The sequence below is a fragment of the Protopterus annectens genome, chromosome 7.part0, assembly GCF_019279795.1.
Source record: "Protopterus annectens isolate FY-2018-M chromosome 7.part0, PAN1.0, whole genome shotgun sequence".
Classification (NCBI taxonomy): Eukaryota; Metazoa; Chordata; order Ceratodontiformes; family Protopteridae; genus Protopterus; species Protopterus annectens.
In genome coordinates, this window is record NC_056739.1 from 1,345,498,069 (window position 1) to 1,345,517,474 (window position 19,406).

Genomic DNA, 19,406 nt, shown 5'->3' on the forward strand with positions numbered 1-19,406 from the left:
TACTGATTGTGTGTGTGTGTATGTGCAATGGATTTTTTCTTATCCTCAGCAAAACTTATACAGAGTAACTGTACCTTTTTTCCTTAAAAAATGCCATAATGCCCACCAGACATGCTCCATCACCAATACATGCTGGGAACAAATGAATGAGCTATATACATCTGTTGGTTTGTCTAAAAACAAAATTCAAGTTTTGTTGCTTTGTTTCTAGGGTGTCAGATAATTGTTTATTAATAAATACCATTTGTTGTCATTCCAATCTGTAGGTGAACTTCCTAATGTTCTCATTCTCCCTGGGGGAACAGTGGAGCATGAAGCAAAAATAATAGAGTTAAGTGTCACTGCTGGCAATTTCACAAAGAAGTTCCCTGTCTGCAAAGATACTTTGAATGCACCTCAACCAAACTAAACTTTTAAGGCAGGGCTGGCTATACAAGAAGTCACCCTCCATTTCTCACTTGATAAGGCTGCACTTGACTGCAGTTTCCTCATCATCTTACTTTCAAGAGCCAACCTGGCTGCCACTTGTATTGATTTTGCATTAACCTTCATTATGAAGTCTATCATATTATATAACTCCGGAATCATTCTGCATAAATTAAATGCACTTGTGCATATCATTTATACTCAGCATTGAACTTTTCTTAATGAACTACAAACTCCATGGTTAATGCATTCACTAAATAAATAATTAAATTGTTAAATAAATTGATTCTTACAGCCAGTGACAAAGAAATATAATCAGTCTGAATACAATCAATCTCCTCAGTATATATGGAGGCATACACTAAAAATAAGCAAAAAGCTTATGATAAACAGAGAATATTTGTTTAATCGGTGTCATATAGTGCTACTGTATCTTTCTGCTTCTTTATGAAGAATTGTCTTTATTTAACTAATTACTTATAAATATATATGTTTTCATTTTTAGTGTTGTTTTTTTCCTACTTTAAAACCAGATGTAATCAACTATGATATTTAGACCGGTGAGTTAATCTATTGTATAAATAATACCTGCTGCTGCAGCAAACCATCAGTAGAAACTTGACTTAAAAGAAATAAAAGTCCAAGAATTAGTTTTGCAGTGTGTAAATACTATAAACATAATAGGATGTAAAGTGATAGTTTCTCAGTTTATGGCAGTGTTTTACTGAATACAGGGCTAACAGTTGTTTAGTTTCTTGGCAGCATGATAGGATCCACATGCAAGGCGAAGTACTGGTATATCTACAGTATGCTTGAACCACAAGGATTGCTCCATCAGAGTATATATAAGCAAGCAACAAAACATAAGCAACTGTTTACAGAAGATAGCTTATATATGGCTTATCACTTTAACCTTTAGGCTTTATAAAGAGGTCAGCTTGCTGTACAGTACAGAAGCATTATGTAGCCATAGGTTTGAACCTCAACATCAAGAAAAGACATTTTTAAAACATGGGGGTGGATTTACGAAAGCTTGCACGGAGTTGTAGAGTAGAGTAAGACATCAGACAGCCAATATGTCTGCCGAGCAATCCAGCAACAGCTGGCAGGGGCGTGCATGAGAGCTTCTAAAGCTAGTCTTGCACGGACAGTGTCATGGCATGCAAATTACCTCATTTGCTGCTGAAAGCTATGCAAATGAGGTAAATTTGCAATCCAGGAAACACTAACCTGTCCATGGAAGAGTAGTGTTATCTGCAGAAATGTACTCCGTTGGTAACGGAGTACCATTCTGCAAATAGCAAAACGGAGTTATGACAGCTCCAAATAAAGGATGCATCCAGTTGAGGAAGCATGCCAATGGCCAAATATAAGGCCATTGGCATTTTTAAATGTTTAAAATTATTAAAATCTATTTTTTCTTACCCGATCTCTGATGTTTAAGCGGAGCGCAGCACCGTGCAAACGTCCGGCGCTTGAAAAAACAAGAAAATAATGAAAAAATAGCCAAAAATAGACATTTTCACTAAAAAAAACTATCCTGCCATGCAGGTGAATAGCAGGCTGAAGACAACATGGCCACTGAGTACTGGTTGCTAAGGGGGGAAGCTCAGCGTGAGAGATGTGACCAAGCATTAGTAGGCAATCCTATGCAAATGAGGATAAGGATAGTGAATCCCAATTTTCCCCAGCATGTGAGCCATGTCCCAAGAGTGTAAGTGTAGGAGTAGGTGAGTAGTAGAGTAGAAGATAGGTGACATCATGAGGGGGTGTGTCAGAAAGGCTGTATGCTTATTGGAGCACAGTGTCTTGTGTTTGCCCTGAGTTGCTCAGGATTGCAAGAGGCGTGTCTACAGTTGTCTTTTTTGAAAACCAGAAACCAAAGGTGCACGCCATGAATATATCTGAAATTTCTTGCAAACGTGCGCACAGCGTGTGCTCATGTTTGCGCACATGTGTGCTCGTTTGTGCAGCGCTGCCCGGGGCGGAAACAGAAAGGGAAAAGGAAAGAAAAGAAGTAGTAGGATGTTAACCAAGGAGAACTAGCAGAGCTGCCAGATGAAATATATCAGAGTCAGCCAATTACACAGGCAGCAGACTAGACCAGCACGTTAAACTCTGCAAACCACAGTCTCCCCTGTTTTTTCCCAAGAACTCTGCAACACTGCAGTATACAAAGAGTGAAAACTTAAAAAGATTAAGTCAGACAAATGTTAGGGGCTGCGCTTGCTATCATAAACCATCATGTGCAAGGTGCTGAGGGTGGTGCTGTTGTGAATGCTGCCACAGTGAGGAGACAGAGAAGAGTGTACAGACCCAGGGTAACCTACCAGGGTATACATGAACTGGAGATAGTGGAACGCTATAGGGTGGACAGAGATCTCCTGCAGCCAATTGTTGAGCTGTGCCGGACACACCTCACACACAAAACCAACAGAGGGAAACCCATCCCAGTGGATACCAAGGTATATGTTGGCCTAAGAATACTAGCTACAGGTACCTTCCAGTGACCAACTAGTGATATGATGGGGATTTAACAGTCATCAGCATCCAGGGTACTGCACCAGTTCCTGGATACCATGTCAACACATGACGGTAAACACGTATATTTCCACAATTCCCGTGAGGCATTGGCCAGCAATATGCATCTTTTCCACCAAATAGCAGTATACTCTGAGGTAGTGGGAGCAATAGACTGCATGCACATACACATCAAAGCACCACCCGGTGAGCGGGGTAGGGTCTACATCAACCACAAGGGCTTCCCCTCCATCAACTTCCAGGTCATGTGCGATGCCCAGGGCATAATAATGAATGTGTGTGCTGGCTGCCCTGGAAGCTATCATGATTCCCATATCTGGCATCTGATGCAGCTATACCAAGGATTTGCCAATGGGGACAATCTTGACAGTCACCTAATGGGGGATGCTGGATAACACACTGGATCCATCAGAAATGAGCACACACCTGAACAAGAACTCCATAATGAGGCACACGCACAAACAAGAAACATTATTGTGCATGTTTGGGATGCTCAAGTCACGGTTCCGGTGCCTGGACACATCTGGTGGAGCCTTGCAGTACTCATCAACTACATGTACCCAAATTTTCATGGTATGTGCCATGCTACACTATATGATCTTGCAAAAACAGCTGCAACAGGAACAGCATGGGGCAAGGCCAAACAGCCCCCCACCATTGCCAAGGTCTGCATAGGCACAGCGTGGCTCGGAGGAGGAACAACCTGAGCCTGCCCCAGTAGGCAAAAGGAGGCGTGCCCAGTATGCCCTGGCTTGGCAAAGAGGCAACGCATAGCACATACACTGACTCAGTAGAAACCCTGGAAATGACACCTCTCTCTGACTCACACATACAGTAAAAGGGATGCCTATCCTGACACTACCTGTTTTCAAACATGTATAGGGAGTGTACTATGTGCATCCAACATAGGAAGCCCTGTAGCACCACCTGAGGCATGAGTGCCCTATTTTAAGCAATATAAAGCACTGGTAAGCACATTTTACCAGTATTAAGCATATTTAAATTCAATTGCGCATAGCTGTGCACCACTCTAACCAGCGCAACATCGGGCAAAGTTGAGCAAAGTCGGGTAAACACACTCACACCTGTTTTACTGTTCCTTAAGCAGTCTGGTCTGCCCAGCAGGAAAATCAAAAGCAGTGACAGGGCTCGAACTCAGAATACTGTGTACTATAGTCACAGTACTGAACCACTAAGCCATGACAGCATTGCACTGGTACAGACACAACTTAACTCACTCACACATACCAGTTAAGTGGGTCACATACCTAACAGTCACAGCCAGCAGGACAAATGTAGACAAACACAAACACAAACAAATGCTGTATCATGCCCTCTGAAGAGGCATATGAGTAACCTCCCTCCAGGCCTATGCAGACCGATAACAGCAGGCCAGGCAGTGTGATGTGGGTTGGGTAGGCTATGAAGTCACAAACTAATATGCGTGTAATTGGAAGCTAAGGTCTGTAGTACAGTGGTATGCCTCAAGCCAGTACGATAGGCAACAGTACAGACAGAAATGGAGTACCTGGCATAGCAGTACAGCCCTAGCAAATGTGTATAAGTGTCAGGGGAACCCTTCATCCTATGTACACCCACAGTAACAATCAGGTGTGCCCCCCCCTGGGTAGAAATGTACAAATAATAGCTGTCCCCACTGTATGTAGAATGATTCATGGAAGCCCTGCAGGCACACTGTGCTTCCTGTCGATGTACAACACAAAGGTGAGCCCTGAAGTAAAAAACAACTTGATTTTCACACACGTATAGTATATATGCTCATACTGAGCATGCTCACACACTTAAACAAATTTAGCAAATTTCAGTCAGCAACATACTGAAAGGTCATACTGGGCATGCTCACACACTTAGGCCGTCTGAATACAGCAGTGGGCCACACATATCTGGCAGTTGCAGTTCTTACTCCAGACACTTGTCACTATTCACCAATCCTGCCTTCTGCACACACTGATATGAAAAACAGACCCATATAATATATTGGACACCTGTCATAATCAAACTATGTACTCCAAGTACTTAAGTTGTTCAAAGAAAGTGAAAAACCAAAAAAGAGCAATAATTCTCAGATCAGTATCATCAGGAAACAATGAGCACTCCTAACATTATTTAAGGCATGGTCAAAGAGTCCATAGAGAACCATGAAGCTTTATTTCGCTATGTCATAAATATCAATGTAAATTCATATATGTTCTGAGTCAGTGCAAACTGTAAATGAATACATGTACATGACTGATATTGCCAACATCTTGTCAGACAAGTTCATACATATTTACCCCCTTCTCACTGACAAAAGGGCCCATTATCATACCTGGAGATTGAGAAAACCCAGAAATCACATATACCATGGTTAAACAGCTCTTTCCAAACCTAAAAACATGGCGTGTATGGGATAACGTGGTTTCCCTGGCTGTGTCATATGTGAACTCCAAAACAAACAGACCCTGCACCTGAACAGTCTGTTAAGACTCACCGTCTGTACAGAATATGAAACTGTTGAATGGGTTACAGCAATGTTTGGCACACTCCAAGAGTGTTGGTGCACAACAGAGCATCGGAACTATTGTCTTATAAGCCTAATAAGCCTGATTTGCAAGGCCATGGAGTCCATCATTATGGAACTCATAAACATAGCTATTGAGAGCCTACAAATACCCAACCCTACCCATTTTGGTTTGTTCAGGGGCAGATCATGGTTCCTAAACCTTCTAGACAGTTTTCAAGGCAGTCACCCAGGAAATTCATCAATGAAATGAGCTACACACGGCCTACATAGACCTTGAAAAGCCCTTTTCCAACATCCAACACACATGTCGTATCCACAAAATCAACAACCTGTGCATAAACACGTATGTCATCTGATGGATTGCCAACTGGGGCACAGATAGATCCCACAAGGTAAGAACTGTGGTCTCCTGTTCAAGCTGGTAACAACTGCTGTCCCCCATGGCTCAGTCCTGGGACCCCTCCTGTCTGGTGTATACTTTTCAGAAATACAGTCAAACATGAGGGCTATGTTTAGCAAGGTTTGTGGATGACTGCAAAAAGGTTGTCATAATCAATGTCTGGGACAACAGAGACATCCTTAAAAAGGGTCTCAGTCAGACAGATGTGGTGTCAAATTTATGGGCTCGAGCTACAGTCATACAAATACCACATAGGTGTCAACACCCTAAATATGGAGGTAATAATAAGGGATCTATGGACACATGTGGATAGTCATCACTACTTCCAGAAACACATTCACAAAGTGGTTAGAAAATCATGCTATATGTTCACACAAACTGTCAAGGTCTTTGCATGTAGGTCAAAGGAGGTTCCCTCTACTCATCAGTCCTCAGACCCATCATAGACTACCCCAACACACTTGCGATGAATCTGACTAGGCACCTTCAGCAGCTGGAAAGACCACTGACGTACCTCAACAAAAGCATTACTGGCCTCAGACAGTTGCCCCATGCAACAAGACTGAATTTAACTCAATCTGTACTCTGTTGCATACTGTCTACTCAGGTGATCTCTGCCCAACAGACAGGTCCATGTCCAATGCAGAATGGATGTACATTCATCTTCGTTTAGTACAAAAACACCATGTATTAAACGTATTATCCATAAGAATTGGCTAATCTTGATGGCATCTGAAGAGTTAAAAGCAATGCTGGGCAATGTCCCATTTTTTGCATATCGTAACATGAGAACCCTCAAGAGTGTCCTCTGTTACAAAGATTTTCCTACAAATATCACAACACATCCATCCAGCACTATGGGCACACAAAAATGTTATAATTGCTCGTGCTGTGATAACATTGATGATGAACATTTAGGTATCTCTGAACACCCAGTCAGTAAGAGGCTGTTTAGGTTCAATGTAACTGCTACTTGTGTTACCACCCACGTGGTTTACCTTGCTACCTGTGTATTATGCAACTCTTTCTATGTGGGTAAAACCACATGTAAACTTAAAGATAGGATCACAGAACACAAGTCCGAAATCCGAAGATGTGTGGACACTAATGCTTTATATAAACACAGGCTATGTTTTGGTGAACAGCATGTATTTAAATTTAAAGCTATAGACCATGTTTCACCCTCACCCAGAGGTTGTGATATCAATAACAAATTAGAAATTAAAGAATACAACTGGATAATTAGATTGATGGGTGACTCACCCCCTGGTTTGAATAGTACTGTCAGCCTTAAACCTATTTTGGTTAGAATGAGTAGATCTAGATTATGAGATTTTCTCTTTATGTATATGATTGTACATGTGAATTTTAGGTTAAAACTTTGCTTTTTTTAAAAATACATTCTCCTTTTTAAAATATACATTCTTCCTTTTTAAATGTTTTTGTTTTCATGTATGCATTATGCTGTTGCATTTTTTAGCTTTGCATATTTATTTATTTCTACATGTTTTGTTTTAATGATTGGGTCATGTGACTTCTTGGCTGCCGGTCATATGACTTTTTTAGACCTATATATACTCTGCATTTGCATTTGTATTTTCAGTATTGATAAAGGATTTTATCCGAAAGCTTTGATCCTCACATTAAAGTGTTTTTTCTACTGAGAATGTTGTTTGTCTTGCTGGACCTCTTGGCATTTGTGTTTGGACATTTTCTTCTGCCTTTTCAGAAGATTTGCTACTTTCAAGGTCTTTTTGTTGGCAGCCTTTTTGCTTCTCTATGGCAAACTCAATGACTTCCATTAAATTTCTGATTAACATTAAGGTTAATCCTCTGCTAACTGTTGTTGAAAATACCAGTAGCTTATCCATGGATGTACCTGCACCTGCCCAGGATGTAATTTTGGATTTTAACAAATCCTTGCAATTATTGGAGAGGAAAACAAGTTTGTTTAAGCGGCTGCAATGGCAGCGCTTTAGTTTCATTGCCTATATTAACAAAGGTATTGTTCCCAGAGGGCTGAGAATCCTGAAAATGCCCTCCTATGGGAACACTTACCCTGAGTTACTTAAGAAATGGCAACAGCTAAACATTAAACTAGGAATAGACTACATACATTTGATGAATGATTTCTTCCAGACTATTGAAGATGATCTCAAGAAGGAGATTATGTCAATGGAGAATGACTTAGTTAATATGCCTGCATTTACGAGCCTATCTAGTAATTATGAGCGCATGGTGGAAAAAATGCAGTTACTTGATTCAAGGATGGAAGCTACCAAAAAGCGTAAGCTTCTCCGAGATGTAAATGATTTCCCAAGAAGTAACATTTTCTCTTGGCCTAGAGACAACAGTCATAAATACAGAAAAACTGATGTAACTGTCCCTGTGCATGTTCGTGATGATGCCTTGGAATCTCTTGATGATTTTGGTTCGAGTAGTGTTCAGTTAACTCAGAATGACTCGGAATTAAAGTCAACTACCCCCTTGGTACACGGAGCTGATGGTTCTGTCCGCACTACATCCTCAACGTCAACAGGAGGCATTGCTGGCTCCTCTGAGAGCCTCACAGACGGCAGACATGCTAGTGCTACTACTGGGAATACATATGCATACAAAAAAATGCCGCAGATGCAGCAGACTAAAATAAACTTTTCCAATAAACGCTTCAGTCTGGACCATCCAGAAGCGGTTAGAGAGCGTGTAATTAACACGAGAGATTCGTCAAATACACGGAATGAAACACCAAATAGAATGAACAAAAGAAAACTGGATAGCCCTTTAGGCTCAGGCAAGATGAGCCGCAAGTTTACAGAGGTACGTTAAACTTGTCAGATTTCATTTTACACGAGACACACTATTCTGTTCTCTCTAAGGGCTTGAACTTCATCCGCACATGTGCAGATGATTTAGTTTCGACACTGACAGATCTGAAAAGGTTCACGAGACTGTTAAATCTAAAACTGTTATTTGGCAATACACAGATGTTGACTCAAGGCTGCAACGCCTTAGTACATACATCCCTGTCAATGTACCTGTTGTTAAAGCGTTCCATGATGTATGTGAAGCAGAAATGAGACAAATGTTTGATATAAATATTAAGAAATATAATGATAGAAAATGTTTTAACCTTAGCTATGAAGAGTTTCAAGCATACAGAGACTTGCAATCTAATATAAATATTGTCATTAAGCAAGCTGATAAGGGGTGCAGTTGTGCTTATGAATAGAGACAAATATTTTTGGCTATGTCTAGTTTACTTAGTGATGACACTGCATTTAAGGAAATCACTCTTTGGATGTTAAGAAATGTATCTCATACGTGAATATGGTAATTTATGACCTACAGATCCAAGGTGACATAGACTTAGATCTATTTAATTATTTGACCGTACCATGCCCAATTACCCCACAGTTATGCGGCATCCCTAAGATCCACAAATCCCTCACTGATCCACCAATGAGGCCAATTGTTTCAGGTGCTGGTTGGGTAACAGAGCCGCTTTCAGTTTATTTGCATGATCAACTTCAACCATATCTTAGTCAATGTGACTCTATCTTACGTGACACCATTGATTTTGTTCAGAAGCTTAAGCAATGGTATAACATAGAGAAGGCGTCTCTACATCTAAGAAGGTACCTTTTGGTAACCCTAGACATAGTATCTTTGTTTACTGTCATTCCAACTGATATTGGCCTGGATTTGTTGAGGGAATTCTTACTCTCATGTCCTGATCCCAACTTCCACAAAATTGAAAAAAAATATGTACTCTCATGGATGTGGTGTTGAGAAATAATGTTTTCCTTTTTAATGAATCCTTGTATCTTCAGCTCACAGGTGAGGCTATGGGTACCTCGGTAGCCAATACTTATGCCAACCTAGTTTTATACCAGTGGGAAAGGAAACATTTATTTAGTGGTTTGAATCCATATAAAGATAATGTAAAGTTCTTCCAACGATTTGTGGACGACTGTTTTTTGATTTGGGGGGGCACGTTACAGGATTTGAATGATTTTATGCTGTACATCAATTCAATCTCATCTTTTTTGAAGTTCAAACTGTGTTCATCTGAAATTACTATTAATTTTTTAGATATCAACTTGAGTCTTGACGGTGGTACACTTAGAACAAGCCTCCATAGAAAGGAAGTCTGTGCAGGAAGGTACACTCATGTAAGTAGTATGCATGCGCCACATGTTTTTAGAGGTACTGTCAGGTCTCAATTTTATAGAGCCAGTAGGTTTAACACAGAAGATCCTAGCTTCTCCGAACAGTTGAATGAGATGATAGCTGATTTCACTAACAGTGGTTATGATGCTACCATCTTAAATAATGAGAAACTAAATGTGCTAGAGGAAAGAAAGTCGAGGGTGGCCCCTGTTATGTTAAATGACGCCATAGAAACACAAGCTGTTGGCTTGCCCAATGTGTCCATCCAGAATGAGATGAAAGTAAGATACGTTACTTCGTTTAGTACAAAACACCATGTATTAAACGTATTATCCATAAGAATTGGCTAATCTTGATGGCATCTGAAGAGTTAAAAGCAATGCTGGGCAATGTCCCATTTTTTGCATATCGTAACATGAGAACCCTCAAGAGTGTCCTCTGTTACAAAGATTTTCCTACAAATATCACAACACATCCATCCAGCACTATGGGCACACGAAAATGTTATAATTGCTCGTGCTGTGATGACATTGATGATGAACATTTAGGTATCTTTGAACACCCAGTCAGTAAGAAGCTGTTTAGGTTCAATGTAACTGCTACTTGTGTTACCACCCACGTGGTTTACCTTGCTACCTGTGTATTATGCAACTCTTTCTATGTGGGTAAAACCACACGTAATTTAAAGATAGGATCACAGAACACAAGTCCGAAATCCGAAGATGTGTGGACACTAATGCTTTATATAAACACAGGCTATGTTTTGGTGAACAGCATGTATTTAAATTTAAAGCTATAGACCATGTTTCACCCTCACCCAGAGGTTGTGATATCAATAACAAATTAGAAATTAAAGAATACAACTGGATAATTAGATTGATGGGTGACTCACCCCCTGGTTTGAATAGTACTGTCAGCCTTAAACCTATTTTGGTTAGAATGAGTAGATCTAGATTATGAGATTTTCTCTTTATGTATATGATTGTACATGTGATTTTTAGGTTAAAACTTTGCTTTTTAAAAATATACATTCTCCCTTTTTTTAAAAATATACATTCTTCCTTTTTTAAATGTTTTTTGTTTTCATGTATGCATTATGCTGTTGCATTTTTTAGCTTTGCATATTTATTTCTACATGTTTTGTTTTAATGATTGGGTCATGTGACTTCTTGGCTGCCGGTCATATGACTTTTTTAGACCTATATATACTCTGCATTTGCATTTGTATTTTCAGTATTGATAAAGGATTTTATCCGAAAGCTTTGCTCCTCACATTAAAGTGGCTTTTCTACTGAGAACGTTGTTTGTCTATTTGAAGTAACCCCAAGCTCACTGTACTAGATGCTCTAGGGATATCATCATCACAACAATAAATAGAACATGTTAGAGGGATACATTAATAACTCACAGACTTCCCTTTCTTTGGAACAGGCTCCCTCCCGACCTACATTAAGCGGAGTCCCTCACTGACACTCTTCCAGAGGAGCCTTGATGAGTATATGTGAAACTGAACTGTCACACCATGGAACACTTCATCAGCTCTACTACACAGAGGCCTAGGGAACTAACTTCATGGGTGGTGATAGCTGCACACTCTGGCCATACTAATATATGCCTTCAGGCAGATAGCCTATTACCTACCTATGTACCTATATATATATATATATATATATATATATATATATATATATATAGGGGGAACACAGTATAATAAGCCAAAAATGGATGGGGACAGATGTGTGTAAGAGGGTGACCATGACAGGGAGCCATCCAGGACTGTCCCACCAAGCACACATCCCAATGGCACAAAAGACATGAGGTGCACATCTCACCCAGTGTACATAACAGCCACCAGTATCTGTAAGCATTACAGTGTATGTGGTCCATGTGCCTGCTGTACAACATGACAGTACAATGAAGTACACATCTACTATCTGTAGACATGTACCTGCCACATAGTCTACTACATACCTATGAACCTATCTTCAATAAGGCATATGTTAGCCTAGGCAAGTTGTGCAGCTTTCACCACCCCATTGGGTAGTCTCCAAAGCCCTCATTCTAATAGTTAGTAGCCTAAGCCCCTTTCTAGTGGGGCTGCTGTTGTGATGGCTGGTGTGAATTGTCTGTTTCCCATCCACTCATCAAGGTTCCTATTGAAGAGTGTCAGCGAGGGGCTCTGTCTGATGTACATTGGGACTCTGTTCCACAGTAAGGCAAGTGTCCGGGATGGTACTCTATCCCACCAGCATGTTGCATTCATTGTTGTGATGAGGTTCATATCCCTGGAGTGTATAGGGTGAATCAATTTTGTTATCTGTAGATGGAGCATGCTAAGCAGTTATGTGTTGGACATGGCTCTGTATGTTAGGCAGAGTGTGCCTCTGAGTAGGCGGTACACAATGAAGAACAGATTTAGTATTACCAGTTGTGTTGCATAAAACAACTGTTTGAGGCTGATAATCCTCTTGGTGAGGTACCTCTGTTGTCTCTACAGCTGCTGGATATGTGTAGTCGAGTACATCCAAAATGGTGCATTGTATTCAATGATGGGTCTGATGGCTTAAGAGAAGAGGGCCACCACTACCTCTTCGGATCCTGATGTAAACCCTTTGTTGATTAGGTGAGCCACATAGGATTTCCTAATCACTTTGGCAACATGGTTGTCAAAGGAAAGATGACTATCTACTTGTGTCCCCAGATCCCTTATTACCTTGTCAGTTTTAAGGGGGTAACACCTATGTGGTAGTTTGTGGTACTTTGTTTTCACCAAAGGGGATCACTATGCATTCCTCCACATTGAGCTTGAGGCCATGATTCTGACAAAACACAACTGTCTCATAGAGTCCCTTCTGGAGAAAATTTGTGTCATCTGGGGAATCTATTATGGCAAACACTTTACAGTTCCCAGCAAACTTAGTCAACCACAATCCTCCTGTGTTGGCATGTACATTTGAGAAGTCTATACCAAACAGGAGGGACCCCAGGACTGAACCCTGGGGGCCACCAGTTGTTACCGGTGTAGAGTCTGACATGTAGCCAGCAACTCTTAATTTGTGGAATCTATCTGTGAGCCAGTTTGCAATCCATCTTGTGATGTATGGACTCATGCCCAGGTTGGTGAGTTCATCTATGATACCTGACTGGGGAATGGTGTCAAAGGCTGCAGTGAGGTATAGGTAGGCTGTGTTGAGCTCATTTCAATCATCTGTAGCCTGGGTAATGGTCTCAAAGAAATCCACCCAGTTCAGAAGGCGTGATCTGCATATGATGAAGCCAAACTGGGTGTGCTCAACTGTGTGAAGGTTCACAATCTCTTTATTGTTGACTTCCATTATGATTGGCTCCATTGCCTTAAAGATCAGACTCGTCAGGCTCATAGAGCATGAATGGCAAGGGTTTTTTGTGGCCCCACCCCTGTGGAGTGTGAAGAATGTTGCTATGCAACATTCTATGGGTACATATCCTGTAACAGAGCATGTCGAGAGAGGTGTGGGTATCCTTGATGAATATGGATACATCCCCACCCTATGTGCTATGATCCAGGTCCTGATGCTGGAAGATATGGAATGAGTAGTATCCTGGTACTGCTGGTGTGCTCTCTGGAGCCTTGAACTAGGTTTCTGTTACTGCACAGATATCAATATTCTCCATACTGAGATGTGCCTCGAGTGTGTGCATCTGGAGGCTGAGGCTTCTGGCAATGAGTAGCATTTAGCTAACTTTGTGGTTATTTGTGTTGGTTATGGGGTTTGGTTTGTCCTGAGTGACTGGTGTTCCACACCTGAGGTCAATGCCTCATTGGTCCCATCTGACCATAAGCTAATTACCCTACATATCCACATTCTGGACCCAGCCCCCATTAAGGAAACCATGTTAAAAAATGTCTCCAAAGCCAACTTCATGCTTCTTAAGACAGAAGTGCTGAACTTCAGGACACCCATGCAGATGGACAATACTGTTACGACTACTAAATCCTTCACAATTGCACTTTATAAGCACTTACATGAGTGCATGCATCGTGCTATCCCAATCAGAACCAAGGCGCTATCCTCCAAGAAAAGGAAGCCAATCTGGTGGTCCCCTGCCATAAACAAACTGCACAACAGAAGGAAGAAACTGTTGCAAAAGAGGGTAAAATCCCATGAATGGAGGAGCTCCCTGGTCAGCCTCAGGAAGAAGCTGCGATCCCTGATAAAATCCTCCAAAGCTAGTTATGAAAACAAAGTTGGTACTGATTCTAAAGACAACCACAAAGCATTCTATAGCTATGTCAAGAATCTCAATGGCAGCACTCAGATCTGCTCTGAGTTACAGCACAATGGCACTAAATATACAGAACCAACTGATATTGCCAACAGCCTGGCAGATAGGATCAGTGCTAATTTTACCCCCCTCTCACCCATGAAAGAGCACATCTCTATACCAGAAGAATGCAAAGTTGCTGTCATCATGGCTGCACAGGTAAAAACCACTCTCCAAAGCCAGGAACACAGCATCCATGGGACCAGATTACATCCCAGGCTGCATTCTACATGAACTACAGAACGAACTGGCACCACACCTACGTACCATGTTCAGTCATAGCCTCACCTCAGCCTTTGTGCCTGCTGAATGGCGCACAGTGATGATTATCCCACTACACAAGGGGGGAGCCACCACTGACCCTGGGAACTAGCGCCCCATTAGCTTGATGAGCCTGGTCTGCAAGGCCATGGAATGTATCATCATGGAACTTATAAACAAAGACATTGGTAATCTCCAAACTCTGGACCACAACCATTTTGGGTTTGTAAAAGGCAGATCATGTCTCCTAAACCTGATAGACTTCTTTAAAGCAGTCACCAAAGCCGTAGACAAGGGTAAGGTGGTTCACGCAGCCTATCTAGATCTTGCCATGGCTTTTGACACCATCTCCCACTCTGGAATTATGGATAAACCCACTAAACTAGGTATAAATCCCTATGTCACAAGATGGGTTGCCAACTGGCTCACTGACACAATCCACACTGTGAAAGTAGCAGACTCCAAGTCTAACTTTGGATCAGTGACAAGTGGAGTACCACAGGGTTTAGTCCTGGGTCCTGTCCTGTTTGGTATATACTTCCCTGAAGTACAGGTTAATATGGAAGGTCTCTGGCTAATGAAGTTCCCAGATGACTGCAAACTAGGAGCCATAATCGAGACTACTAACGATGTGGACATCCTACAAAAGGGCCTCACTGAGATAGATGCCTGGTGTCAAAGCCATGGGCTCAAGCTCAATGCCAAAAAGTGCATTGTCATCCCCTTTGGTAAAAACACTGTACCCATGAACTACAACATAGGTGGGAGTATACTTAACACCGAAAGTGTGATAAGAGACCTTGGGACACAGGTGGACTGTAGACTCTTCTTTGATAATCACATCGCCACAGTAGTCAAGAAATCCTTCTACATGGCACACCTCATCACAAAAGGTGTCTCATGCAGAATAAAAGCGGTCATTGTTCCGCTCTACTCATCACTCATTAGATCCATTATAGAGTACAATGCGCCTTTTGCTATGTACCTCACAAGGCATCTACAACAACTGGAAAGCCTGCAGAAATAACTCACAAAGAGGATTAGTGGCCTCAAATACATGCCATACACAGACCGTCTCAAAACACTACAGCTTTACTCTGTTGCATATCGCCTACTCAGAGTGATCTCTGCCTAACATACAAAGCTATGTCAAACACAGAGCTGTTGGACATGCTCCACTTAAAGAAATCCCAATCCCTCTGAGCGTCGGCCCCAAAACCCAGACTGAAATACAAAAGGAGGGGGTGTATCCATTTTCATAAAGGATACCCACACCTCCAGGTTAGTGGCACAGCACAAGACTTAGGAGATCATGCAAATGCAACTAACATTGGGCAATGCTGCTTATCAGATTGTAGCCTGCTACAGATCACATACCTTGTCTTTGGACCCTCACTCAGTATTCCTGAGAACACTGGGAAATATAAAGGTCCTACCAAACACCATGATATGAGGAGATTTCAACTATCCAAACATTGACTGGGAGAATTACTCGAGTACAAAGTCCTTTGCCCAATGCTTCCTAGAGTTTATAAACTCAAATGGCCTGGAACAGCTGGTCACCATGCCCACTAGAGGTGACAACATACTGGACCTGATCATCACCAACACAGGGGATCAGTGTTCCACACCAGAGGTAAACCCCTCGCTGGTAATATCAGATTATGAAGTAATCACACTGGACATCCACATCCCAACCCCCCCCCCCAGTCAACAAAACCACTGTGAAAAACGTTTCAAAAGCAAACTTCACACTTCTCAAGACCGAAGTGGAAAGTTTCAAAGCCCCCTTGCTACAGGATAATGCTATCCAATCTGCAGAATCCTTTACAAGTGCATTCTATGAGCATCTACAGGGATGCATGGATCGAGCCATCCCAATTAAACCAACACTCACTCCTCCAAAAAGAAGAAACCAATGTGGTGGTCCTTGCCCATAAATCAGCTATACAACAGAAGGAGGAAACTAACACATGATAGAGCAAAATTCCAAAAAGGAAAGGCATCACTGATTTTTATTAGCAAAAAACTACAATCGCTCATAAAATAATCCAAGTCCACTTCTATATCAAACATTTAGGTGGCAACTCTCAGATATGCTTTCAGCTACTGCAAAATGGCAAAAAATACACTGAACCAACTAACATTGCCAACATCCTGGTGGACAAGTTCAGTGCAAACTTCAACCCCCCCCCTCACCCCCAAAAGGGCCCTTGTCCATCCCAGAAGAATGCAGAGCCCCAGACTTCATGGACATGCAGGTAAAAACAGCCCTCTCCAAAGCTAAGAACACAGCATCAATGGGACTGGATAGTGTCCCAGGCTGCATCTTACACAAGCTCCAAAAGTAACTAAACCCTCACCTACATTCACTGTTCAGACTCAACCTTATCACAGGCTATGTACCCAAAGAATGGCATACAACAACAGTCATCCCGGTCCACAAAGGTGGTGCCACAACAGAACCTGGGAACTATCGCCGTATAAGCCTGACCAGCCTGGTCTGCAAAGCTATGGAGTGAATTATCATGGAAATCATAAACAGAGACATTGGGAACCTCCAGATACTGGACCCTACTCAATTTGGCTTTGTTAAAGGCAGATTCTGCCTCCTAAACCTAGTTGACTTCTTTGAAACAGTTACCAAGGCCATAGATGAAGGGAAGGTGGTCCACACAGCCTATCTTTACCTCATTAAGGCCTTTGACACCATTCCCCACTCTGGCATCATAGACAAGCTTACCAGCTTGAACATTAACCCCTATGTCATGAGATGGGTGGCCAACTGGCTCACAGATAGAACACACATGGTCAGAGTTGCAGGTGCCATGTCCGACTCTAAACCTGTCACAAGTGGCATCCAACAGGTCTCGGCCCTGGGACACCTCCTGTTCAGTATATGCTTCTCTGAGGTACAGGCAAGCACAGGAGGACTATGGCTGACCAAGTACCCAGATGACTTTATACTGGGGGCCATAATTGACTCTGTGGCTGACACAGACATCCACCAGAAGGGTCTTACAGAGACAGATACCTGGTGTCAAAACCATGGCCTCAAGCTGAATGCCAAAAAATGCATAGTCATCCCCTTTGGAAAAAACAAAGTGCCCATGAATTACCACAAAGGTGGTAATCCACTAGGTACAGAAAATGTAATTAGGGACCTGGGGACCCAGGTAGATAGTAACCTCTCCTTTAATAATCACATTGGCAAAGTGGTTAGATATTCCTTCTATGTGGTCCACCTAATCACTAAAGGGTTCACCTCTAGATCAAGAGAGGTCATTGTGCCCCTCTACTCATCACTCATTAGGCCCATAATAGAGTACAATGCCCCATTTGGTATGTACCTTAATTGGCACATGCAACAGCTGGTGCTGGTAAGACCACAGAAGTACTTCACCAAGAGGATCATGGGCCTCAAAGAGATGCCCTATGCAGCTCGACTAAAGAAACTCCAGCTCTACTCGGTTGCTTACTGCCTGCTCAGAGGCGATCTATGCCTGACATATAACGCCATGTCCAACCCAGAATTAATGGACATGCTCCACCTCAAGAAAAACAAATCTCTTAGAGCCACACGCTCCAGTGAATTAAACCTCAGCAAAGCAATAAACAGGACGTGCTGGAGGGATAGATTCCTGTCCAAGAGACTTCCCTCACTGTCGAATAGAATCCCAGTTGATGTTAGGCAGAGCCCCTTGCAGACTCTCTTCAAGAGGAATCTTGATGAGTGGATGGGAAATTGTAAATTTACCCCTGGGATCACTTCAGTGGCCCTGCTAGATAGAGGCCCAGGAAACTAATTTAAAAGGGAGACGAAAGCCAATACATTCTGGCTAGGCTTATAAATGCCCTTGGGCAGATAGCCTAATACCTACCTATGAACCTACATGCTCTAGGGACCTAAACCTTGTCACCACAATAAACAGAACATGCCGGAGGGATAGATTCCTGTCCCACAGACTTTACATACTCCAGAATAAACTACCTATCTATATCAAACAAAGCTCCTCATTAGCACTCTTCAAGGAAAATCTTGATTATTGGATGGGAAATAGGAAATTCACCCTGGGGATCACTTCTGTGTCTCTGCACGACAGTGGCACAGGAAAATAAATTTCTTGGGTGGCAAATGCCAGGGTACCTTTTTGGCTGGCCTTGTATAGGCCCCAGGGTCGATAGACTAGTACCTACCTATGAACCTTTGAGCCTTGCCTAAAAAAGGTAATATGGGGACAGCACAAGCCTTGGCCAGTATTCAGAAGCATAGGGGCGACAGGTGCAAACCATCTGTAGTGAAGCAACAAGGCTTGTCTATCATGTCATCACAGGCAGACAGAGACTGGATCCCCTTTGAATGACACCAGAAGCTCAACCAATTGTTGAAGTTTATCATCTTTCTGTTATATTGCAGTATCTTGTAGGTGAAGGTAAGATGCTACTCAAGGTTTGACCCTGTGTGTGCCAGCATGTGGTGCATCAACCCATATATGATATGGTCATGGCCTATGCATACAATACACTCACAATACACCTAGTATGATAAGCCTGCTGAGGTTAGCAAATGTGAAAAAAACCTTTGTGCAAACTGTCAGCAAGTAATGTCTGTATTGCACCCTGTAACTCCATAATGCTTGCTGAAGTGTAAAGACGCACTTAGTTTGGATTAAGAACACCACACTTGCCAACTGTGTGTGCGTGTGTGTGTGTGTGTGTGTGTGTGTGTGTGTGTGTGTGTGTGTGTGTGTGTGTGTGTGTGTGTGTGTGTGTGTGTGT